We start from the raw sequence: 27,482 nt of genomic DNA, 5'->3' as shown, positions 1-27,482 counted from the left end.
CTATTCTGAAAGTGAGGACATATGGTTTGTCTTTGGAAAGTGGGGGGACATCTTAACCACTCCCAATTTCTTGAAATGACATCTTTAGAAAGTCGGAACATTTGGCTGAACCGCACTTCAAAGTTTTGGCCAGGCACAATTTGTTTTTGGAAAAGTAAGAAGACATCTTGGCAACACATGAGTTTTTCTTCAAAAGGCATTTTTGGAAAGGGATTTTGGCTAGTCGTCATTTCTTTTTTGAGTGAGAGGATGTTTGCCACAGGAGCAAAGCCAGAAATGGGCTTGGGCGGTACTGGCCCACCAACATTACTCACTCGCCCACCCAGCCAAGTTTGATCAAAATACATTTTGTAAAACATATATATATATATATATATATATTTAGATATATATATCAGGAAATAAATAAATATACACTTGATTTATTATTGACTTGCTGTGTGTTGAATTTGTGTTCTGGTTAAAACTGAACAAGTACAAGTTGTAGGAAGTCTCTGGAGTGTAATTGGTTGCTCTGGTTGTAACACGCAGACCTTCCTGAACTGCCTTCAGCCAACTAGCTAGCTGGCTTTTCAAGCAATGTAATGCTAATGCTACAACAATGGCTAAACAAAGTTTTTTAATGTTATTTTAAAAAGGTTGAGGAAGACGAAAAGCCACTGCCTCCATTGAGTCCACCACAACGAGGTTAGCCCAGTCGCTTGCTCCCCTAAGACTTGGATTTAGGTTAGAATTATGTCCATGTTAGTGCTGGGATAAGGCATAAGGCTGTGATGTTTAAATCTGGAGATATATGTCAATTAGGCTCCTCACAAATATAGAAGCACAGATGGGTGTGTGAGAGCGAGAGAAATCCTGGCAGGGTTAGAGGTTTTCTTCCCTCATGGTTCACTGATATTAAAACACATACGTATTTACCCATGGTGTTGTTGCTTTGTATGGCACTTTAGATAAAAGCATCTCTGAAATGACAGGTGGTATTTTGGAGAGAGATGGGGTTGTGTGTGCTTGTGTGGGTGGTGATTTGAGGTTTTGTTTATTTTTAGGAAATCTTGGAAAGGGCTCACTACGCCTTGAAAATAATAATCTTTACATCACAAACACACACACGTGGGATGACCTTCCAGCCCTGCGTGATCTCCAGACTCACTCGTATTAACATGTCTCTATTGGCATTGTTTAAATAATACTTCTATGACTTTTAACAATATGTGTGTTCTGCAAAGGTCAGTCATGGGGTATGTTTTTTTTTTCTCAGATGTGATGATATTATGTGTTGCGTGTGACATTTTGTGAATGGGGTTCAAAAATACTAATGCATGCCAGCTATTTACCTCAAAAGGACACCGAAACGACGAATCCAAACAGCGTAGAAAACAGGAAGGAAGCAGCAGCACTGAGGAGAAATGTCAGCAAAGATTCATGAGATATATCTCTCTCTCTCTCTCTCTCTCTCCCAGTGTAAATCCCTCCCAAACTTAGAAAACCAGGGAGTTGAAGCTCTAATCTGCGATGTTGCCATGATGTATAGCCTGAAGCTGCTGCACTGATGATAAATAACTTGCAACTCTGATAGTGAAGTCTGCAGAGTGTGTTTTTATTTACACACAAAATGGGTTGCTATAGGCTCTGAGGCAGAAATGGAGACCTTATTGTAAGGAAAATGCTCACCCATTATCAATCCCATTTCCCATTCATTAATCATTTAAATGCTGGAATGGTATGCTTTATAAAAGGTTTTATAAATTGTAATGAATGGCTTTATCAGTTATGAATAAATCATGTAATTATGCTTTATAGATCAGTAGTAATCCATTAATAAGAATAATGTTGGGTTTAAAGGATGTTAAATATGTATTGGCCAAACTGAAATGAGAAAGCCAAAGTAAAGGAGCTTAAAGACTGAATAAAATGGTTATTCACACCAAAAATCATGGAAAACCATCATGTTAATGCTACTGGATATATATACAAATAAATTCAAGTCTAGTGTTTCCCCTATAATTGTACAGGCCTGGCGAGCCACCAGGTCAATGAGAATCCCCTCCAGGCCAAAAATGTTTTTTAATGCCAGAAAAACGGCCAAATATCCATTTATTCAGAAATCAATAGCGTTTGGGAGCCTCTGTGCAGTGCTGTTCCAAAATGTGAGTTAACCTCTGTGTCATTGCCTGGGAAACTCTTGGTAGTGTAGCTCGTTTTAAGGAATAAGGCAGTGCATAATATGTGTGCCTGTCGGGTGAGTGAATGGTTGAGTGAGAGAGCAAGCACCAGAAAAGTGATGGTGAATGCGAGCAGAGCAGAGATAAAGGTTAGCAGTAAGTTGTCAGTCTGGCAGTAAATGTACAGTACACACTACAGAGTGTCAGTTAAAAAATGCAGCAGCTTGTCAAGACCAAAAAAAGTCATGTCTGTAACTATATTTATCTTCAATATATAGTTTTGAAGCTCATCATAGCACCAAAATGGCATTCCTAAAGGTGAGGCTTAATGAGAACATTTAATGGATAACGTAAAGCTTGCTTGGGGGCACGATATACAGACAGATGACAAATTAAAGGAAAAACCGGTACAGGCCTGAATGTTTGACCCCTACAGTGAGGGGATCTGGTGGCTCTGTTATGCTTTGGGGGGCATCTTGCTGGCATGGTTTGGGTCCACTTGCCCCCTTAAAGGGAAGGATCATTGCAAATCAATACAAAGTTGTTCTGAGTCATCACCTTTATCCTATGATGAAACATTTCTATCCTGATGGGAGTGGTCTCTTCCAGGATGACAGTGTCCCAGTTCACAGGACACAAGGGGTCACTGAATGGTTTGATGAGTATGAAAATGATGTGAATCATATGCTATGACCTTCATAGTCACCAGATCTCAACCTAATTGAACACCTATGGGAGATTTTGGACTGACGTGTTAGACAGTGCTCTCCACCACCATCATCAAAACAGCAAATGAGGGAATATCTTTTGGAAGAACAGTGTTCCTCAGCCTTGGCATTGATTCTATATGTGTCTGGAACTCTTCTGGAGGGATGAACACTGTTCCTCCAAACCTATCCATGGACCCAAACCATGCCAGGAAAATGCCCCCCACAGCATAACAGAGCCACCAGGTCCCCTTTAATTTGTCATCCGTCTGTATAAGCCCCAGTTGTCTGAAAATGTTGGAAATTTGCAATGGCGTGTGTGTGATGAAGGTGAGTTGCTAAGCAGTAGTGGCCTCTCCTGCCAACAGTGATATTTATAGGAAACTGGTGCATTGATTCTGCTCACATCTGAGTGTCTCTAACCGGATGGAAACAGTGAAAGAAGTTTTAAAATTCAGTGTCACAGTGCAATCTTTATTTAAATAAAGCATTACATTTCCTAAAAATGACCCGCAGCAGTAAGTGCCTTTTTTAAAGCTGCTACAGAAGTTGACTTTCCTTCCTGCGACCTGCTGCATGGTAAACGATTGCTTCAGGATGGAGATAAGATCACACCTTAATCGCTATGCATCATTACAGCATCCCTAAACCGGGGCCGAGGAATGTAATCTCTTATCTTCCTGAGAGCAGAGGAATCAATAAAAACATACAGTTTATCAGAAGAAGACATGACAAAGTTTTTATAGATACCTCCTGTGGAAAGGTTGTGAATCAGTAAAAAAAAACACGTCATTTTTAATCTTCTCTCAGACACAGGCAGCTGCTCAGGTCGACTTCATCTTTTTTAAAAGCTGCAATCTCTCTTTTTTCCTGTGGAAGAAGAAGCCATCTGAGGACAAACACAATAAGGTAAAGCTCAATTATATAAAAGCCTTCACTCATACACAAAACATTTTACTCTCTACTCAGTCAAGACCTTAGATCACTAATGATCAAACATTAAGATGTTTCTAAAGGAAAGTCCTTCTACTGCTATCTGTCCATTGTGACAGTGGGTTTTCTTCATTCATTCATTCCCTTCATTACTGTTTTGTGTCTTGCCTTTAAAAAGGGGTCAGTTCACCCAAATTACAGAAAATCATTATCACTTACCTGGCATCCAGCCACGCACACAATTTCAAATCTACACGATGAGGTTTTGAGATATCAGCCCCTGAATTTCTGCCACCTACCAAATGGGTATATGGGAAGTTTCCTTTGTGATGGTGAAACCATTGAAATATCTGAATCATCTTTCTAGAAACCCTGCTTACCCTGGATAATGTGAAGACCCCCATGAACAGTTTATACTCCAATTGTCTCTTTGGTAGGAAAGAGTCACCAAGAAACAGGTGCGCTTGCTCTTATTTCTCAGCATGGATCGGTGTATATTACCTGGAGAAACAGTGCTGATTCTGTCCTGTGTCTAAAATATTACAGTGTGCATTACCTAAAAACAACCTCTAAATGTCTATAATAAATGTGTCTGAAGCAAAGGCAGAAGTAGCATGATGTTCAGCGTCAGAAATCTCCCATTAACCCAAAAGTTGAATGGATGTGGCTAAGTTGTCCATCAGAACCTTTTGCATAAGAGCAAATCAATTCTTTGCTCTGCTGATGTTTAAGTGCTGGGAGTATTTTTGTCGGACTGGCTCAAACCTCTGAAGCATAAAATTGACTTGTTATTGTATATAAATGCCTATATATTCATTGTCCGTATGACACAAATTAATGTAATATATCATGCATTTCACTTGATATTGCCTTCATGCAACAAAACTTTTTTATGTTTGTGTATGTCACTTCTCCAAAGCCTTTGCAGCAGAGGAAGGAATGAGTATTAATTCCTCCCCACAGTCAATGCTGCTTTCTTTATACCGTAAAGAATCAGAAATAATGAATGTACTTAACAAGTAGCTCTTCTTTTAATCATGACCAGAACTGCTTCCTCACCTTGAGCTTGTAGTTTCTGTGGCGAAACCTAACTGAAACGTAACCATAGAGATAACAGATAAGAGAGCACTCATGAATAATAGTCATGTCAGCTCAGAAGAAATTCATCAAGGTCATTTGAAAGGTGACAGACTATATTGTCATTCACTTTGAAGGACTTGTTTGTTACCTGCCAAGGTGTCCAACATGTTGGCTACATATCCTCTTATGTTGCATTATTTATTGCACATTTTATTTATATTAGTAGCCGCTGATCACCGATATGTCTGGCCAGGAATTAGAGATTGAAACTAGCATTTTGTTCATTTAGCCACATGTAATTGTTTAATAATGAACACTGACAGCATTTAGTCGACCAGTTACTCAACAGTTAGTCTTTAAAAGTCAACTTTTATTTTTCAAATCACTATGTTATCAAGGATTTCTAACTCATTTCAGACTGAGACTATTCATTTATTTCCTCACATCTGTTTCTTTATCTTTCTCTACCTTTCTGTTCTCGGCTCACTCTCTCTGACTTCAAAGTGTCTGTATAACAGGGTCCCTGACCTTGAGCAGTGCCAATAACAACCCTTTGAAACAGAAACTGGAAAGATCACACATTCCTGTCGTCACGCTCTCGCCCTGCACCTTTCTCTCTCTTTTCTTACACCCCCTACCACTGCGCCGACACTCAACTCTCATCCACTCTGCTGTCAATCACCAGCGTGCGGCGGCTGCTGCCTTCTAGCTGCACTGGGTTCATAGAGCTGCCGCTCACAGACGCAGAGAGTCGTGGAGAGTGTCTTGAGTTTCGTGACAGCGGACAGAGAGCGACAACCGTCACATAAAAACAATGACCTTGTGAGGATTGGCTAGAGCTTAGAGTTTGGGTTGTGATGTTGAAAAAGTAAGAACCTCAGCTGAGCAAGCCTTGTCCTGTATGGTCAGATTGGTCCTACATGACTGCCCTGCAGCCAGGCCCCTTTCAATCCCTCTCAATTGTTCTGCTTCAGTTTGTTATCTAGCATGTTTGTCAGATTGTAATCTGAGCGTAGCATTTAAAAGCCTGGAGAAAATTAAAAACAGAACTTTGATTTTTTTATTCTTTAGTTAAAGGAATTCAAAAGTTGTGTTTACATAGAAAGCAATGCAAGTTTTCATCTTGCCTAATTCTTATGTATTTGACCGCTGAACCGTCACCCCAAACCGTCAAAATACCAGCTGTACATTTGCTATAAGATAAGTGAACTCAGAACTCACGAGAGGCTTAATATTAACATTGTATTTTATTTCAAAGCACTCAAAGACAAGACACAGTTAAAAGGAGCAGCAATGTATCAAGGCATCATGAAACCAAACAAAGCAATGATATACAATAATAAGTTAATACAACAGATAGGTATAAAATCATCATCAGTGCAACAATCAATATGGGTGTAACCATTGGAGTCAGAATCAGAACAAAGGTGCGTTTTTGAAATGGGGTTTGGAGGTAGAAGGAGAGTCAATATTGTGAATGTCTTGCAGGAGATAGTTCCAGAGGCGGGGGGCAGAGCGGCTGAAGGCTCTAGACCCCATGGTGACCCCATCCTGTCTCACTCCTTTTTCCTCTCGTCTCTGTATGTTTATGAAGTAGATTCATAAGGTTTAGGGATATGCGTACATTTTCTGCTCAAGTTCAAACATTTTCAACTTGCACGGATGCGCCCAGTGTGAATTCACGTCTAATTGCCCCTTTCCAGACTTTAGGTATAATCGCGCTGCGTCTAAAATTTGCTGCACCTTCTGTCTGCACACAGTTAGACTCCTGTTATGAGATTTGACGTCTAGTCTGTTCATGGTTTGAATGTTTGAGAAAAATACAAACTACAGATGTAAGTTGTCAACTCACAAGCACGTTAGTCAATAGTGATTCCAGCAGCTTGAGGGATAGAGTCATACACGTACAACTTAGTGCATTACATAGTATTTACAAGAACACAGTATCCTGAGTATCTCAAACACCACCAGAGTAGAGTTTGGAGAACTGAAGAACAGACTAGAGATACACTTGCTGACTTGTGCTTGCTGAGGTTCAGTACCAACATGTTTACCTGAATAAGTTACTTATGCATATTAAAATAACCACCACAACTTTTAAAATGACAAATAATGGCTCATGGGAAACTTTAAAGTATAAATTTCATTTTCATCATTTTTCATTTTTGTAGTTTCATGTGATTTAATGTCCTTTTTAAATGTCAAATTAACTAAACTAAATCTACAGCGATATTTACAGTTTTTCATGTTTCTCATTCCATTTTGTTTCCAAATCTAAAGTATTTCCAGAACATTGAATATCCACAGCTAAATAATAATCAGTCAGAGTTAAAAAGTCACATTTAAAACCAGGTTCGGTCTTGCACTTGCACTTAGTACAAGATCAATAGAGGCGGGGAGCTAACACACCAGACAGGACCCCAGGTGCAGGCTGTGCAAAGATGCTCCTGAGACAGTTTAGCACATAATAGCAGGCTGTAAGATGCAGGCAGGAACAGCGTACATGGAGCACCATAACCAAGTGGCTGGCATAGTGCACAGGAACATCTGTATGTTGAGCTGGAAGTCCCAAGGTCACAATGGAAGACACCTCCTAAGGTGGTTGAGAGTGACCAAGCCAAGATCCTATGGGACTTCCAGATCCAGACTGATAAACTGGTGATGGCTAACCAACCGGACATCGTGTTAATCGACAAACAACAGAAGAAGGCTTGAGAAATACCAAGGGCTGAAAAGATGTGGGGAGTAAAGGCAACAGTGGTGCCAGTGGTAATCAGAGCACTGGGGGCTGTGACCCATAAACTGGGAGAGTGGCTCCAGCAGTTTCCAGGTACAACATCTGAGGTCTCTGTCCAGAAGAGCGCAGTCCTAGGAACAGCTAAGATACTGAGCAGAACCCTCAAACTCCTAAACCTCTGGTAGAGGACCCGAGCTTGAGGAAGACACACCATTGTACTTTCTTTTCATGCCCTTTTAGTTTCTGTAGTTGACACTCTTTTGTCTACTCAGCCTTAAAGGCCAGTGTTGCTCCTGTTGATGTTCATGGTTTTCCTCAAACATTAAATCAACTTTTTTCCGCTAAAAACCTGTCTGAACTCCACTGAAGCGGACAGAAATGTGCACTTTACATGACCTCACTGTATGTTAAATCACTTACACATCATCTGCATTATAACAAGTGAGGATACAAGAAAACAAAAATGTTTGTTTATATGAGGATATAAGCCATTCTTTCACAGTTACACTGCTGTCCTCTCTGTTAGTCATGGCCATAGAGCCACATTTTCCCATCTGTCAGTTTACAGAGCTGCTATGTAGCTGCATTACCTTTTAAACCTTTCTGTACTCACAGCATGGTTTACAAGTGAACTTGTATCTTCAGGACAAAACAATGTTCTCATAAAACTACAGTCCAGAGCTTGTAAAACTTCTCCTGCTGTTATAGATTTGATGAAAAAATTCTTCATCCTAAAAAGTTATCCACATCATTCAAATAATCTGCAACATATCAATCAATTTCTCAGTAACATGAAGAGCTCTTTTTCAAAAGTTAAAAAAAAATAATATCAAAAGAATTGATCTTTTATGCTCTCGAGAGAACAAACTTACAGTGGATTATGATGTGGCTTGACTGGATAGGATTTTGGACTTTAATAACATTTCTCTGAGCTTTACCATCTAAATATATGTTCTATATAACTGGAAATATCCCAGTTCTGTCCTCGCTTTTAGCTTTGGCAACTCAGTGCAGCAGGTTTTGGATTAGGTTCAAACATGAATTAATTTCATACTCAACTGCTCCCGGCTTGTCAGGTCACGTAAAAAATAGTGTGATTTTTTTTTTAAGGAAGGAAATAAACAAAAAAAAATCATAAAACTTGATGTAAAATAAATATTCTGTCCATTTTATCAATGATCTGTGCAGCACCGTAATGTAAACATGTGAGGCCGCCCCACAGCTAGCCCTGAGTGGACCCCTTTCCTTTCCAGCATAGAGCAGGCAAATTTTAACATCTTTCTTAGTGAGGATACTTAACATTTAAAATGAACATTCATTTCACTCAGCAATCTCTAAATTTATCTAGAACAATAAGCGGCCCTGCCTCAAACTGTCCACTGCTTAATGGAGGAGGCTGGATGGAGGGCTGGAAGTCCCGAATTTTAAAATTATACTTTTGCTCCTTCTTGTTAAGACCTGTGATTACTTAGTTTGATCCCATGCAGTTGTGTCCTGGCGTGGCTTAGAGGAGGAGTTAGTCTCCCCATGGAGACTCCAGGATATTATTTACACCGACATCTCTATCAAGCAGTCCGCTGCGGTTTAGCCCTCTTATCACACATGTAATTCAGACTTGGCGAAACGCCCAGAAATCATCAGTGCTATTCAATGCTCATGGCATCAAAATTTGTGACCCTATCTAAATATTATAGGGACACCATTTTTGCCAGTAATATGAGTTGATGTCAGTATCATATTTAAACTCCAAATGCATTCAGATTAAGAGATTATAATTCTAAACCAAGGTGTTTCTACCTTTTGTGAAGAAAATTGAACTCTGAACAGATCTGAAATCTGTTTGTATAAGTGCTTCTTCTTATATGAAGCCCACTGATTTTAAGAGGAAGCATGAAACTGCAGATTTGTCGGTTTGCACAACAATCCATCCAGTGGGGAAAGTGAAGCGCAAACAGCCCTAACCCTGATGTCTTGTCTGATACATCAGCCAAAAACCTCCAACTTTAGGTCACAAGATTGCCCTTCTAGTATAGAAGAGTATACTTGGCCTCAGCACACAGGCTGGTTGTCCACTAGCTTCGAGCCACTTAGCCTTAGACTTGCCATATCAACTTAACTGAAGACAATTTGATTTGATCTGTGAGGAACATTTCACAGAATTTAAAGAAAAAGGGGGGGTGGGGGGTTTGTTAACACACTGAGGAAGAAACAAAGGGACACATGTAGAAGTCAGACAACACTGAGCCTTCTCTCTTGTATAATGACACATCTTTCAGCTCACTTCACCGACTGTGAATGTATTCCATGTGTACAGTTTGGTAGTTTCAGTGCATTATCGCTGGTTAGATGCACTAACACTCCCAGTAGGCTCGACCAAGTTTGACTCCCTCTAACAGAAGGAGCTAAAATTTGAGGAGATGAGTCAGCATCCTTACCAATTTACAGCCGTCACACATTAATTTACTGCAGCAGCCTTATAAATCAAAGTCAAGGTATTTTGCATTTTTGCTTCATCATCCTGTAACTGGCTTCAGGAAACACCACCTGTGTAACTCTTGAGACCTGCTGTTCTGATCTTCTCTTTTGACATTTTCACTTCTAGTTGGCTTTACTTCATCAGACACATGTCACATCAATGTCCTGAGTTTTCCTCTCAGCAGATTATCAGCACTGATAGTTCTCAGAGAAACAAGTCTAGTTTAGATGCTGTGCAGGTTTCCTCTGGGTAAAGATTAGCAAACAGTTTTAATAACATGGTTTCATATTATGGTTATATGAAAAGCATATACACTACCTTCACAGTCCAATGATTTCACTGCAGCTACTGTGCTGACTTTTCTTTAAAACCAGTGGTTTCCTTTTTATCTTTTCTTGTTTTCCTAAAAAAGTTGCAGATTTAAGACATGTTTATATTACAGGCTTCACAGGTATAATTCCTACCAACCTGGTACCCAAGACAAGTACATTATATTCAGTATAATCCTGTCTGGATAGAATCTAATCATTCTTGGGTATATTTTCTCTTGCTCTGTTCTTTTTGTTTTACTTTTTACTTTATGAACATATAAATGTGGGTCCAAATTTTTTGAACCAGTAAAAAATGGATTGTGTATCTAAGCCAGGATTGTCTTAAGAATGATTTACCTAATAAACTCGGTGATGAAGTACTGTAATGTACTTATCTTGTGTACACACTTTGTCATATCTTAATGCAGCATTGCACTGTGGTCTGCTGGGTTCGTGGGTAAAAAAACTGGTCTGATTATTTTAGTGCACAAATAATAAAGACGACTGACAAATGCAAAATGTAACTTGTGTTGTAAGTTGTACGTTTATTTGTAGCAGTGGTGTTTCTTAGTAGCAACTTTGCTAAACATTGATCTGAAAAAGTGTTTAACAAAATGTTTAAAGGGGCCATATTATGTTTTTTGTGATTTTCTGTTACTTACATACTGTTATGATGTTGGATATCTGTGCTTAACATGGTCTGATTGGTGTTAACCAATCAGAACAGAGTGGGCTCATTGGGAGGCGGGCCTTAAGGAGACAGGAGCTAAAACAGCCTGTTTCAGACAGAGGCTGAACTGAGGGGCTCATAAAGGGCCAGTATAAGATAAATTAATAAAAGTTTTTAACTGTAAATCATGATAGAGAAGATATTCCAATAGAGCCCCAGAATATAAATATAGACCTGGAAACGATGATATGATACATCCGTTTTGAAAACCTGATCACAAGTCATTGGCCTTAAGTTCATTATACCCAATAATACAGAAGTACTATAAGAATGAACAATATACAAAAGCTTTACCAGTCGTGGGCCAAAAACAGTTAAGACAGCACTAGAAAAAAAGGCCATGAGGTATCATTACCGATTAATCTGCTGATTAATTTCTTGATTCATCGTTTGGTATATAAAGGTTCAGAAAACAGAAAAATGTCCATCACATCTTTCCAGAATCCAACATGACATCTTCAAATGTCCTTTTATTCAAACAACAGTCCAAAGCCAAAGATATTCAGGTTACAATGATATGAAATAAAGAAAAGCAGTAAATCCTCAGAAAGGACAAATGGAAACAGAGAATGATTGTCATATTTGCAAATTTATAATTGATTATCAAAGTAGTTTGATTCATTTTCATTTTCAATTTGACTAATTATTGCTGTATTAATTGAAAGTGTAAAGTTGAAATTGTGTCCTGAGCGATAAATTAAAATGGTTCATCTTCTTGGGAACATGTGATTTGCTCGTTAAACGTCATGACAATCCAACCTTCAGATTTGGATATTTTCTTGTGTCCAAGTGGAATTTTTGGCTGGATGGCGGTGCCAGGAGGAAAGTCAGGAGGTCACCTGACATTAAAAATTAAAATATAATCACTACTTTTCGAGATATCATTTCATGTGCCAATGCGTTAGTCATACAGAAGTTTTAACTCTGTGTTGGAGGATTAATATGCAGACTACATTTCATGGCTGTCTGGCAGGTAGTTGTTAATATATGTGTGGACTGACCGTGTGACTAAAGATGTGTAATCGTGACCATCTCCCTTTATGTAACCAATGCAAGAACACTGTATACACCACATTTCATTTGGCTGTTAATGGACACATTAATTTTAAATCAGCATTTATGTATTATAATTCCTGTATCTTAATGACACCGTATTATTTAGAATTCATGATTGTGAAAGGCAGAGATTGCATAGTTGTGTCGTCCCATTCAACCTGCAGTAATGTGACTACTCTCTCCCTATTAGCCCTGCACTTTTTATTGCCGTCATGAACTCTGAACGCAGCGCCGGCTCACAGCGGGCCAGGAGTATGACACACAAACACACTCATACTCTTGACTTTGACAATATTTGGTTTGGAGAGACACAAAGCATTAATTCAGCTTCACCTGCATATTTCTGAGCTGATTTTAGAGACAATGGTGGCATTCTATTATGTTAAATGTTGAAAATCGTATTACCTACGTTTTCTTGTTTTGCAAAGGCGGAGAAACCTTAATTTGTTTTGTCGTGATTGCATTAAGATAAGAGGGAATTTTGTTAATCCCTGAGGGGTGAACATGCCATTACTGCAGCAATGAATGGAAGTGCACAGAGAGCAGAATGTTACCAAGGAGTACGAGCAGAAAGATAATAAGCATCTGAGGTTAAACAAAATGTAACAAAAAAAAAAACGACAAGGCACATTCATGTTTCTAGTTTCTAGTATTCTCAGTGATTGCTGCTCTCAACTGAACAATTTAAACTCCTCATAGATATTTATACTGAAGTTCCATGCTGTGTGCAGAGAGCACATCCAATTATTAAAGTCCACTCAACCCATATAATGTGACCTCTTCATTCTTATTTCCACAGCAGTAATTATGCTGTTAGCAGCTCTGAGCCAAAACTGATCCAGTGGTGAACACTCAGGAAGGTCAAGACTATTAACATCTGTGTTGAATTTTACTATTTAAATATGTCAGCTTTCATAGTGTTTCTCTATGACTTTTCCGGGCTTGTTTTTCTATAAATTAGTAATCATAATTAAAAGAAATTGTGGTTATAAATTTGTGTGCTGCATCTAAATTGCTTGTTGACCTTAGCTGCATTTCCGTCGCACTTTTCCCGGTGAACAAGAAACTTTTGAGGGACTCAGTTCCTCTGCCTGTGTTTCCACTGGAGGAACCAGGGTCTAAATGAAGGGAGATTGTTTTACCTCCCAAAGGTCCCTGCTGGAGGGGTTAGTACTTTCCAAAAGTAAAGGAACTTTGAGGTGGGGTTTGCAGGGATGACTGTTGCGGATTGGTCAAACACAGACACCATGGCTGCTTCAACTTGTGTACCGCTTCATTCATAAAACAAGGAAGTACTCTATCATTGATATTAGGAAGAGGGGACGACACTTCTCTTTGTTAATGTTAAAACTTGTCTGCTTTCCAACTCATTTTAAAAAAGAGAAACAAAGTGCAAGCGAGAAAACTGAGAAAGAGTGCAACGATGGTCACGCAAGCTAGAGTGAAGGAAGAGAGGGAGCAGCGTTAGCAAAAACAAAGCCAGTGAAAGATAAATAAAACGTTATTTTCTGATTGTTTCATGTCATTACGTTCTAATGCAGAAATAAACGACCATCAAACACTCAACAGATGATTTACTATGTAGACAATCATTCTTAGTTCCAGCTTCATTTTCCTCCATTTCACCTTTTCATTCATTCATACCTTCAACTCATGCAACAGGATATACGAAGAACAAGTGGACAAATCCGTGTTGTGGAAACACAAACAGCTGAGAGGGATGGTTTGCTGTCAGTTGTATGAAAGTATTGAGTAGATGTCATACGCTAGAGGGAACAGAAATGAGGCTCTTATATCATAGTTTAGCTCTCAATTTAGTGATCAACAGTAGTTTCCTCAGACATCGATAGCTGATGTGACTCTAAACAAGTCTACTGTAAACTGCGTATTATGTTGCTGTCATAAAGAGCTGTGATCATGTCGCAGAATAGAAAGCGCATGTGTGCACAGTGACAGGTGTCGTAGCCATTACCGAAAGTGATGTAGATCAGCGGGAGTTTTGCTGATAATAAGGACGGCTCTCCAGCAGCGTGTTTTAGCCTAACAAGAGCTGCAACCACTATGACTTAAAACCTGCTTTTTAGCCTGGTGATACGAAGCCCTGACAAGCCTCTTTAGAGCTGTAATCCTCCGCTTTAAAAAGGTACAACCGGTGCCAGCCACCATATCATTAAAAGAAGCTCTAAGACATGCTGATGTAGCCGTCACACTACTCCCACTTTCATCTCGCACGGACTTTGAGGTTTCAGCACATAATGACGGGAAGAATCACGTTTTCAGCAGCACGTGTGGTCCATGTAAGATGTTAATCCTTAAGGTTTCTTTTCCTTTTTCAGTTTTGTCTCTTTGTGCTTACTGCGTCACAATTTCTGCAAGTGTGCTTAAACTGAGCAATGTGAGTGGTATTCTGATGTCATCTTCAGTGAATGAAGTCCTAGTTTCTGTAGGTGTCGCTCTTTACTGTTTCCAAGTTCTTCTGTTTATTCTCACCAAACCAGGCATGTTAAACACATCACCTGCAGTGTTTAAAACAGCAAATGTAGAGTTTTCTTTCATTTCCTTCACAGTTTATTTCATATCAGCTGGAAAGCAAACTGAATCTCTTGTGGACATAGCATTAGTTCAGGCCGAGCACTGAAGTGGCACTGCCATCAGCTGCCTTTTTCATGCTTTCCAACCAGTGGCTCTTTCATTAGTTTTTTGGTTACCAGCTGACTAGTAACATTAAATTGTATTCATGCGGGTGCAGCAGCCTGGTCTTTATAACCTGACTCTTCTCTGCTGATTCTCTGTGCTCTCTTTTTGGTATTTTTGACTTAACTAAGATCTAATGTTCACATGTTCGCTTGATAAGGGGGATTTGTTCTGCAGAATCTTCGTGGTTTCTGGGATTCTCTAAGAGATCCCTTAAGGAGCAGAGTCTTTTCTGCCAAATCTAACTGTAATGTAAGTAAAACTTTGTGAAGCACTTCATAATCCTGGTTTTGAAAAGTTCTATATGTATAATTATTACCATAAATATAAGAAAAATTGTCAAAAATATAACATTTTACTACAAGTAGTATATTCCTACTAAGTGTCTCTGACTGAACTGATATTTGTTTCAAAGTTAAAAGTAACCTTCCCAGTCTGTAGATCATCAAAATTTAACATTTATTACACAGTTCTTTACTCCTCACCATTTACTGTTCCAGTTTTATCCAATGTTTCACAAAAAGTACAAAAACCAAACGTTGCAGCACGGTCAAAGACTGTATGTGTCTCCCCAAACACAAAGTAGCAACAGCTGAAGCTGATTACCTCAACATCTTTACATACATCTCATCAATTATCTCAAACAAAGAACCCTTCCATTTTTTCTTAAAAACTCCAGTCTCTGCTACTGTAATTAGTCACTTCTTCATATGTGACATTAACAAAAGCCAACTTCTCTCTGAAAAGTTGAGCTGTCGTTATCTTGAAGCACCAAAGAGGAAATAGTAGACAAAAAAGCACAAGATGGACAAGATGCCGTTGGAGTCAGATGAGTCTGCTCATGCCTGAGCAGAGTTACAAGCATTGGTCCATCAGTTAATATGGCTATGGCAACAAGTCCAAATGGGGCTAAGTCATGCTTGTGCTTCAGTTAACAACACTAGAGTAAACAGGGTCAGGCTACGATCTATGTCTGACCCCACGCGGCCGACGGGTTTGTCTTGAACATTCCAGTTAATCATAAAGCAAAGTTTCGCTACACTTGGCGCAAATTTGACCACTGGGCAGTTTGTGGAGTCTCTGTTTATTCACCACAAACAACCAATGTAACAGATTAGATTATTTTATTTTATATCGAACATGTTAAAATAACAAATAAAATATATTGGCAATGAAACAAACAAAACAAAAAAAAAACAAATAACAGCAAACTTTCAGTAAGCCACATAAATAATAACCTTTCAATGTTCAAAAAGGGTGTAGGATGAAGTAGAGAACTTTTCTAGTCCTACCCCTTTTTTCAATTTACTTTATCAAGTCAAAGCAGAAAAAAAAATTCAAAACAACAAAAGAGAATAAATGTAACTTGCATACAAACAATAACAACAAACAAAAGCAACACAAGTCAAAAAGACACTCTTTACCAAATCATATTATTCCAATCAAGCTCTATGTTCATTCATTCTTTATCTGTTCAATGTTCTTTTTAAAGATTTGTTTAAACTTAGTTAATGTTCTACATGTTTTCATTTCTTCACTACAGTTGTTCCATAGATTAACTCCCTTTGTTGTGGTACTAACTGTGTTTTGAACATACATATTCCTCTGAAATCATATTTACTTTCCCTCATTTGAAACAACCTTTGGATACTGTTTGGTAACTGCTATTTTTTTTTACTCTGTACATAATTTGAATAGTTTTGAAATCAACCAGTGTATGTTAGCTGTAGCTAGCAGCACACACAGTAACCATGTGCAGCATCTGTGAAGTGTAGGTGTTTGACAATCCAGAACGTACCAGTAACTTCACTTTTCTCTGTTAATTCCTCCACTTTCTCTCCTTTCTCCTCTTGTCTCTGTACGTACATGAGGAGAAGTCATCCAGCTTCTGTGCCAGTGCAAATATTTGGAAATGTTCAAAGTTTTGTTCAACCCACACAGGTGCATCCTCGCTTCAGTCTCCACCAGTAAGATTGATTTTGACATCAGTTTCTACTCGCATCTTTCTATTGACATTGTGTCGCCATCAGCTTATCACAGACAGAAGAAAAAACAGGAAAGAAATGTCAAATATTTGTTTGGTAATGTGTAAAGACTTTGTCCACCCAATGTGACTGAAAAAGTGAGGCTAAGTGGGATAAGTTTCCTTCGAAAGGCGGCTGGCCTCAACTTTAGAAATAAGTTGTTGAACTCGGGGTGCTCCTTCGCATCCAGAGGTGGTACAGCCTCAACGCCTCCTTACAGACATTTTCCAGTCACATCCAGCTTGGAGGACTCTTAACAGACCCAGAACGTGCTGGAGGGATTCCATCTGTCCTGGGAGCTTCTTGGGATCCCTTGAGGAGCTAAAGGACTAAAGTACTCTGAGCTATCTTGCTTAACCTGCTGGCACTGTGTCTCGGAGCTAGATAAGAGGTGGATAATGGATGTGTGGATGTAAAATGTCTCCAGAATATCAATATACATTTTTTTAATAACCTCATAAAGGGATCTTCTGTGGTTTGGAGATTTGTTCCACCTCAATGTCCCTGTCTTTACTATGTCTTTACAGCTGCTTCACTCCTTTTTGATCCTTTCTCATGCAGCCCTATCTGAGCTGTATTTGCTGTGTAACGATCTTGCTACTGCAAGCCCAATATTTCGTGCTGAAGAAGAAGATATACAGGCGACAGGTGCTGTCTGCTCTTAGTGCAAACAAGTGAATATCCAATACTTGTCAAGTTAAACTCTTCCAGTGCAATCTTGACATACATAATACCACCCATGGCACGTTCCTATCACAAGGTCAATGCAGGAATCCGAGTTATATGGAAAAAGCAGTATTATAAGGCTAAAAATCTCTGTTGTTTCTGTATAGTTTGCTCTTGATCATTGCAGTATATTAGCCCCTTATCTTTGGGCCTGTGCCTCCTAACTGATAAAGACAAATAAAGCAAACTAGCCCGAACACACTGGAGTATTCATCCAGAGCCACAGAAGTTGTGACCTTTTCTGCTCAGTCTCTCCACACAGTGCCGGAGCCTTGGCTCTTTAAGCTAGCTAATGATCCATAGAGGAGCCCTGTGGCTCAACCTCTGTAATTATACTCTCTCTCTGTTTCTGGAGCTCGCCCTATCACTCTCTGTCAGCCTTTTCTTTCACTGTTTCACACACATTTTTTTTTTTTTTGCTCTGTTATGCTGCCCCTCCCTTCTCGCTTCTCTATTCCTCACTCTGATCCACTACTTTCTTTTGTCTCTGTGTTTGTCTTTGTTTCTCTCTTTTTCTCTCACTCTCTCTCTTCCTCTCTCAGCCTCCTCCATCCCTCCATCACTCTCTCTATTTCCCTCCTTCATCCCTCTGTCTCCTGCAGATTAATTACACTCTAATATATGCACAGCTCTCCTCCCAGGGAACCCTCCTCCACATCTACCACCCCGACTCTTGGGCAGAATAATGGAGCCGCTTCATTCGCAGCACGAGGCAGCCCACATGGGTGGAGCAGCAACCTCGAAGGATGCATACCAGAGCAGATGACAATCTGTCTGTCAAGTTGGGACTTTGGACAGAGAAATTTGATACAATGAAATTTTTCTCTCTATACTTGTGTAAACAAGTAAACAAGATGTAAACAAGTTTGTCCTCTTTTGTTTGTGCAATACCTAAAAGGATTTGTGTTTACGTTTACGTGACATGGACCTGACATGGTGCTACGTAACCACTGTTGTCACTGTGATAGGAACAATGTAGTCATACCCTGCTTTATTGTCTATTTAACTCTGTTGGACCATAATACACAAAATGAACATCATGCTGTGTTGAAGAAGACTTGAAACTAGCATTGAGACCATAAACTCGTTAGGAAAATGTTTACTAAGATAATAAATCAAGTGAGAAGTAGGGTCATTTTCTCATATACTTCTATTCAATCGGACTTCTTTTTTGGAGCCAGTGGAGTCGCCCCCTGCTGGTCATTAGAGAGAATACAGATTTAAGTCACTTCCACATTGGTTTCATTTTTCAGACCAGGAGCTTCCTGCTTGTTTAGACTGCAGATGTTAAGATGTGGGATCCTTAAACCTTTTTTAGGTAAACCCAGAAGACATTGTTTTATTGGTTTGTAGTCTGCCAGTAAAACCAAAGAATAAGAGGAGCAAGCATGTCGGGCTCGAGCGGACCTCCCACTGTCCCGGGAAATGAATTTTGACATGAATTTGGAACAAAAAACGAAAAGGTCCAACTCCAGACAGCTTTCTGCGCCCATTAGCATGTTAGCCTGTGTGTGTGTGTTGATGGTATTTTAGTTGCGGGCTTGGGAGGGTTACGTACTACTTACTTTACTAAAAATATATTTGGATACAATTACTAATTACCTGTTAAAAAATGCAGTCAGTAACCTAATCTAAGTATCACAATATTAAAGTAATGTAACTTGATTACTTTCTGTTACTTTTGGATTACCGCAATACCAAATATGCAAATAAAGACAGGAGAAAAGAAATATCAATAAGACTTTTACTTAAGTGCATTCTGTAAGACAACAGAACAGTGTAACCTTAGAAAAGAAATTGTGTCCACTGCTCAGTGTTTTTTTTTTTTTTTTTTACTTTTAAAAGCTTTTCATTAAGCAAATTTAGGCAGTAGTCTATAGACCTACAATGAAAATGTACAACACACAATGTGCATTACAATGAACATTCTCAGGGAAAGCCTCTGATGAAACAGTGCTCGGCCCACTGGCTGTGAAGCTATCACACAAGCATACTGTATGTCTCAGCAGGGAAGACCCCCTGCCGGGTATTTGTGCCCACTCTACGAGAGCTTTGTCCTCCTCCACAGCTCTTCTCAGAGGAATGGCACTGGCAGACATATGTGCAGCTGCATCATGGGCTTCACTGTGTCCTTTAATTTGGTTTTATCTGCATGATACGTCCAAGTTTTTTCTAACTCATTCAGTATTGACCGTGCTCAGTGACCAGTGACGCACTGTCATCTAGGCGGAGAGCCGTTATGTGCGCCACACATACTCTTTTAACTTTTAAAAGCCACAATGCGTAACGACTGTCACGGCCTACTCTCCCAACATAAGTTGGTGTGTGAAATGTGTGCACATGTGCCCGTGGTGCACACCTGCGCACGCCATGTGGTATCATCCTCTACTCAGCCAATTGTGGATCAGTGAGTTATTTTGCTCGTTCCTGTTCTGCTTACATTTAGGATTTTTACAGTGCATAGTAGTATATCGTTCTTTATTTTAAAATTGTAATCCTGCTGATAATCCCCATTTTTACTAACTGTATGGGTAATCTGATTATGTCTTTTTTTTCTGTAACTTTAACGGAATACTGTTACCTTTTTGTTTGTATCCTATTTACATAACGTCGTTCCATGTACTCTGTTACTCCTCAAGTCTGGTTAGTAGCAGCAGCAGCAGCAGCTCAACATGTGTAAAGCTGTTAACCCACCTGTATTCTTGAAGGATGACTTAACTGGTTAACTGTAGCACAGCTAACAGTGTTAGCTAATCCCACTAACGTTATGTCCAGTCAGTAGGTGAGGAAATATGTTAGGCTGAAAATCAAGAAAGTATTGTTAAAGTCAAGTCAAACTTTATTTCTTCACACACAAGGCAACACAATGTGCTTTACATACAATGATGGTACAATTTAAACATAATCAGGGGTTAAAGTGAGCCGGAACGATCCGCCAAGGCGTTCTGGCACCTTCAATTGATAAGTAATTAAGTCATAATAATGTCAAGCGAGTTCATTTTTCAAGGAGCTTGTAGACCAGGGGGCGCGGCGTGAGGGGGTGCAACGTTAGCATCCAGTAAACCTACGGATGTAATCCCTCCTCCCACCGCAATGTGGGTTAGCATGGCGGAGTGACACTGTCTGTATTTCTGCTTGTTTACTTTGCGGGAAATGAAGAAGCAGAAGAAATGATTCAAATTTTATGACTTAACTTTGCTCAAAACTTTATCCAAAATATTTGTGTGTTTTTCTGTTTGTGGTGAATAAAACTCACAAAACTTTTTCTGTTTGAACTGATATGTTTGATCTGCTGGCCTTCAGTAGGTTTGTTCCTGACATTTATTCAGCTGTATCTCTGCTGTGGAACCAGATGGATGGTGAGAGACAATGTTGTTTTATCTTTGAATTTTTGTCATATTCATAATGTAATGTCATTCATAATCTCTCGATGCAATAATATATTAATCGGTAATAACAACAATGAACGTACTGCTCTGTCTCCTGCATTTGTGACTGACAGTGAACCACATTATTGCCTCTGATGTAGTCAGACAGATGAACTGGTTCAGCCACGCCAGGCTTTGTCAGATAATCAGTAGACACGGGTGTGCATGATGTAACTCAGTAACTAAATGATAATGATAACTCTAATATTTGAAATGTGAGTTATATAAATAACTCGTGTGGGAATTTTGCATCTTAGTCTGAGCTGAAAGAAACTGATCTTGAATCTTTACAGACTGATACATACTGATAGAAGAGATAGTTTGTTTTTCCTTTTTTGGAGAAAGTTATTGACCTTTTACACTGAAATGTGTTATTTTCATTTCATTTCTCTCATGTTTACACCCTTCCCTTAATCCTCTCTGTCTCCTGTGTTCTCATAACAGGGTGCAGGTTCAGTAAATCCAGATTTCTTTGGTTTTGTCTTTCTCTGTCTGAAATCAGTGCATCCATGAAGCCTCCAAATTCCACAAATAGGTGATCTGCACCATATGAGGAAAGTTGGCTCCTGAGTAAACAGCTGTAATGAGTGTGTGTGTGTGTGTGTGTGTGTGTGTGTGTGTGTGTAAAATGTGTGGTTTTTCATTTTATGGAGAAAAATGTTTGTTTGTTTTTCAAAGCAAGACAAGTGTGATAACAAAACAGTAGCTTCTAAAATTTAGAAAAAGTTCATTTCCAACACTGATGCCAACACCTGCACCCCCAGAAACCCTTCATTTCTTAACAAGGCTTTTACTGTGAACATTTGCAGGATTGTGTTGTGAAAAACTCATTGACTTGCAAGGTTCAGCATACGGCTCTTGAAATGTGCTGTAATTTTCACAGTAGCATTAGCAATATGGAGAAGTGGCTAAAACTAAACAAACTGCCGTCTGTTTCAGACACCGGTCGAACAGACTCTGGTCCACAAGGGAAGACAACCAAGACAGAGAGAGATTTAACTTAGTTTATATTTTCACATTTTGAAAAGTTGTTCTGTTTCTTAAAAAGTGACATTTGCTTCCATTTACAGCCGTTTTTACTTTCTGGTTTATCATGACTTTGAAGGAGAGAGACTGATCTGCATCATAATGTGCTGCGTTTGACATTTTCCTCCCATTTTCTAACTCAGTTTTTATGTCTCTCCACTTTATGAACTCTCTTTACTCACCAGGGGACCCTGTTAAATAAAGAACATTGCTCTCCAAATGGTATTTTCATAATCCAACAATCACCTTGTGTTTTGACATACTTGAATAATACAGGTCATAAGCAACGTGTACCTCAATCTAACCCTAACCAAGACAAGGCATTTAAAGTATTTTAAGAATCTTTAAAGAAAACTGAGAGATGTGTTTTAAGTTTAAAAGACTATCAGCCTGGAGTGGTGATTACTTCTTTCCATAACAACAAGACTACTTTGCTTGTTTACTTTAAATCTACTTGTTCTAGTTTTTGATTAGATTTACCTTTGTTTTAGTTTATAAGTGGACTCAGTGCTTTGACATGATGTTATCTGGTTTGTTCATTTATTTTATTGTTCATTCTTTGTACAGATGAGACTCGTAACAGATGTAGGGGGTGTAGTTTGGGATGGTGTGAGAGCCCTTATGTGTATGTGCGTATGTCCTTGTTGATGTTACTATGTTGATTGTTCTGTGTTGTTGCATTATTTAATGTATTATCATTATTATTACCCATGTATTTTGTTTTGTTTAAATGTTGTTAACTTCCATGTTTTGTGCCTGAGGAACGCTTCAAAAACAAGATGGTGCATCTCAAGGGGTTTATCCTCTAATTAAATTTTGAAATGAAATACATTCATGGTTATAGTAAATTTATGTTCTCAGCTCAGCTCCTAAAGCTTTTATCACTGTCATGTATAGTGACTGAAGTTATAGATAAGATTCCTACTTTGTCAACAAATGGTCATGGAAGAAAGATCAGAACAATACCAGGACATCAGCAGTTAGAAGTTATAACTGTACTTAACACTACGTCTCAAGATGGACTTCAGAGTTTTAGGGACGAATTCATCAAACATAAAGGTGAACAATATATAAACAAAATGTAGACTCCATTTCTGTATTTCTGTATTTCAATCGTACATTTTCAGAATCAATCCACTAGTTTAATACAAATAATGGTTTAATGGAAAAGTGCGACAGCTGTGCTTGTTAAAGTCTAACAATGTAGACTGCAGGAACTGAACCTTTAAGATCTTGTGAGGTTCGGGTTCTGTCTTATGCTTCCACTTTCCAAACCTGCAACATTTCGATTATTCTGCAACAACATTTTCATACTCTGTTTGATAGGCGAGTACAGTTGTGGGACAAGCAACAAGAAGAAGTGGCACTAGTATTCATTACCCCTTCATGTTTACATGTTATGAATTTATAGAAGGACCACCCACAATATGAGGTCAAAAGAAATAAGCAAAAAGTGACCAGTCCAAGCAGCAACTACCACGGCTCGAGGCTGAAGTACCTTAAGGTCCACCAATGACCACTAGATGCTCCAACTGACTCCCATTCAAAAAGCCTCAACTTCTCTCTAGAAATACTAAGTCAACCATTTTTTTCAACAAGTCATTATGGTCCCAATTGTTAAATTCAGACCTTCTAATGAGTGTGCTGGTGGTCATTTTGGGAATTATTGCTCTTTTAATAAGATTTGAAGACTTATAGTAGCTTTGATGTCAGCTGTGTGGGTGTTGATTGACAGCTGTGATTGACAGTAACACCTCACTATGTCGTCCATCTTTATTTACAGTCTACGGAGCTGGTCAGCTGCCATCAGCTGGAGAAGAAACTCTGCGATGCAGCACAATTATTTCTGAGATTTTTATCCAAGTTTCCAAGATTTTCTTTAAGAGGAAATATAGAAATGTAGCATCAGGTAATGCTATCCTGCACTACCACTTGAAAAAATTAAATCTCAGATAATGTTTCCAGCTCACTACTGCATAACATAACTAATGCAAAACAAGGCAGCAAAACACGCAAATCAGATATACTGAATTAGATTGCCTTTATATAGACTAGGCAGTGATTAGCTAAACACCAAAGGACTAACAATTTCTGTTTTTTTCATTCAATATGTGTGACTCACTTTCCCTTTTCTAATCCCTCTATAACTCTCTCCTCTCTCTCAGACACATTCATATACAACAGAAGGAGGAAAGCAGCAGGAAATGCAAACTTTATCTTTTCATCTGAACATGCAGCCTTTTTTTTTTGGTCTTTTCTTGTTCTTCTCAGTGTTAATAAGAACCAGACTTGAATACTGATGAGTCTGCCCCACTAATAATCCCATTACACTGCAAATGATGGCAGGGCTGACATGGCTCTGACAGTTTGTCAGCAGTATAATAACCATTTGCTTAGAATATCAGCCAGAATGTGAGTGTTGACGATGGTTTTATCTGTGAGATTGTAGAAAGATTAGAAAGCCTGATTCTAAGTCAGGGTTGTTGCATGAATTTGCATGAATAGAAAAATAAGTACAAAACTCATGATGTGATAACAGGTGGTCATATATAGGATGGTGGTAACCTCTGTCTGGCATTGAATGTAAAGGTCTACTGTCTCCTAGTTGATTGACAGCTGGAGATGTTTTGAAAAATATAAATTCTTTACAATATGAAGTGCATTCCTGCACATGCACACTGACGTCTGCCATAGACAGAACTACTCTCTGGAGACTGAAAACATGATCGCTGCTATAAGTCTTTGGAGCTGTTTCTAAATAAACTAACGAGACCAAACTCTTCATAATGAAGAAACATGTCACCCAGTGCAAAACTGTGGCTCACTGATGTGTTTTTAACAGTTTTTTGGACAACAAATGGAGCTTTGGATACACACACAATACTTAGTAAGAAGTAGATCAGTTCATTGTTGGTTTGGCTCTGCACATGAGATTTGTGGACAATAAGAAAAACATATAATATAATCACCAGCCTTATCCTTTAAAAGAAAAAAGAAGTAAATTGACAGTCATTATGCACATCAAAGTGAACAGAATATAATTTAGAATCATTTTAATTGGTTATTATTATCATAACTATCATTGTTATTGTCATTCTTATTATTTAATTTATTTACCTGATTTTGGTATCAACTCTGAACTTGTTCAGATCATCATTTGTACATGAGAGCAAACTCAAAATATTCTCTGAGATAACTCATACATGACACTTAAGAACAAATGTGCCAGTGGTTATTGAATGAGGCTCGATGTCTTTAAAAACAAGTGAAAAACTGAAAGTGCACAGTAATTTAAATGGATTAGTGGTAGTTTGTTGGAATAACATTTAACTGACATGAAAAATATCTTTCTTGCGGATATTCACCTTCAAGATACTTTTGACTCCCAACCAGTAGCGTAGGCAGAAATCACAGTGTGGGTGGGCACAGAAAAAATGTTAATGTAATGTTAAATGTTAGCCACATAGGCCATTACAACAATACTTTCCTGAATGCACCATAGTTTAATCATACAAGCCTTATGCATCATCAGAGGTAATGTTACAGGCACCAAGACGAACATTAATAGCATCATGTAGCCTGGCATGGTGGCCACAGCTGACAGATGCAACAGCATCATTAATCAAGTGTATGGATAGAGGTACACTGGCACCAACATCCAAAATAAGGTTAAAAATTACACCAGAACCAGACTTACATTAATTTCCTGGAGACTTACCCTAACCCTGGCCATAACCACTACTTGCCTAAACTTAACCCTTACCCTAACCTTAACCTAACCTTATCCTAACACTAACGTTAACTATTGACCAAAAAATCTACTTTTTCCCAATTGGAGACACAACTTTTGTCCCCAGTTGGACAAGCTGCCCCCAATCAACTGCTTTTAAATCTGAAGTTTGTCCCCGAAAGTATCCTATGACAGACAAACGTCCACATATACATATACACACACACACACACACAGATGGCAGATGCAGCAACATAAGCATAAAATCCAATTGTACACCCAACAAAAACTATACCCATAAACAATAATATTGAAATAGTCAATAAACTGCTATAGTCCAAAATTGTAAATTAGCTTACTTTGATTACAGCAGCAGACGACGGGGTTTGGTGTTGAACACTGAAATTATTTCATTATAGTCCAATGATTCAGTCAGTTCTCTTTCAAAGGAGAGCAGGGACAAAGAGTTCACTCTGTATGTTATCACTGATGCCCTGATGCCGGTTTTTATGCGACTGACAGTTGAAAAGAGTCTTTCAACAGTACAGCTTGTTGCTGCTGCTGATGATGGGGAATGATGGCTGAACTGATGGCTCTTCCTCCTGCTCCTCACAATGTCTTTTTGTGACTGCTTTGTTTCACCATGGTTTGTCTAAACCTACATTAAAAGCAGCTAGCTAGTGGACAGTAGTCTTGTTCCTCTGTGAAATGCGTGGAATGTACACTGAGTGAAAGAGGAGGAGCTGCTCACAATCTGGCATTAGCGAAATGCATTGCCACTAAAAAACTCTGACTTACCAACATCATCATTTGGTAAACAAGAAATGAAAAACTAGAATTGTTTTACTTTCACTGGTCACATAGTCAGATAATTGAAACAGTATTCTTTGACTGCTATTCACTGGATGATCCAGCAAAAAAGGAAGCCTTCTGATTGGGTGGACATGAGCACCAAGGGGTTGGCTCATTGATGTATGTATAAAATGGTCTGTATGTTATTTGTACCTCTTCTTAAGATTGACTTACATTGATAACTCAGGATCTTTGATCACTGTTATTTTGACTATGTGTCACACCATCAGAATTATCAAATACATCCATGTTAACATGTATGGGACTCAAGCTTTTCTTTTTTATGCCATCACCCGAACAAAAGATATGTATAAGCTGCTAAGCTAATTTTTGGAGTAATAACTTGAGTGAGTCCCCCAAATCCTCCCCTGTGTAAATATCTACGGCGGCAATCTATCTCATTTCCATGATAATAAGCTTACAGATCTATAATTTGCTAAGCTTGTCACTTTTTGCAGCGCACTAACAGCCTGCACCGCTGCTGCTGCTGCTGCTGCTGCTGCCATGGAAATGAGCTGAAGGCAAAGACAAACAACCGACTGTGCCAAGTTACTGTTTTGTTCGCCTGTTTTGCTGATGAAGTTGGATAAGTGCTGATTTATGCTCAGCTGAGAATTCATAGCATCTACTTGTGCCTGGAGCACTCAGGGGATGGGCTATGTGATATATCCAACAGTCCATAACTCAGAGAGCTGGGGAGGGAAAAGTTACTTGGTGAAGAAACTTGGTAATCACCACTCATTTATTTTACTTTGAAACTTGCACATTGACCATGCCCTTTCATGTTTCAGCATCATATTTAATGTTGCT

This window comes from Thunnus thynnus, chromosome 7, assembly GCF_963924715.1.
Source record: "Thunnus thynnus chromosome 7, fThuThy2.1, whole genome shotgun sequence".
Classification (NCBI taxonomy): Eukaryota; Metazoa; Chordata; class Actinopteri; order Scombriformes; family Scombridae; genus Thunnus; species Thunnus thynnus.
The sequence above is the reverse complement of the archived record's forward strand: the minus strand, read 5'-3'. Positions refer to the sequence as shown.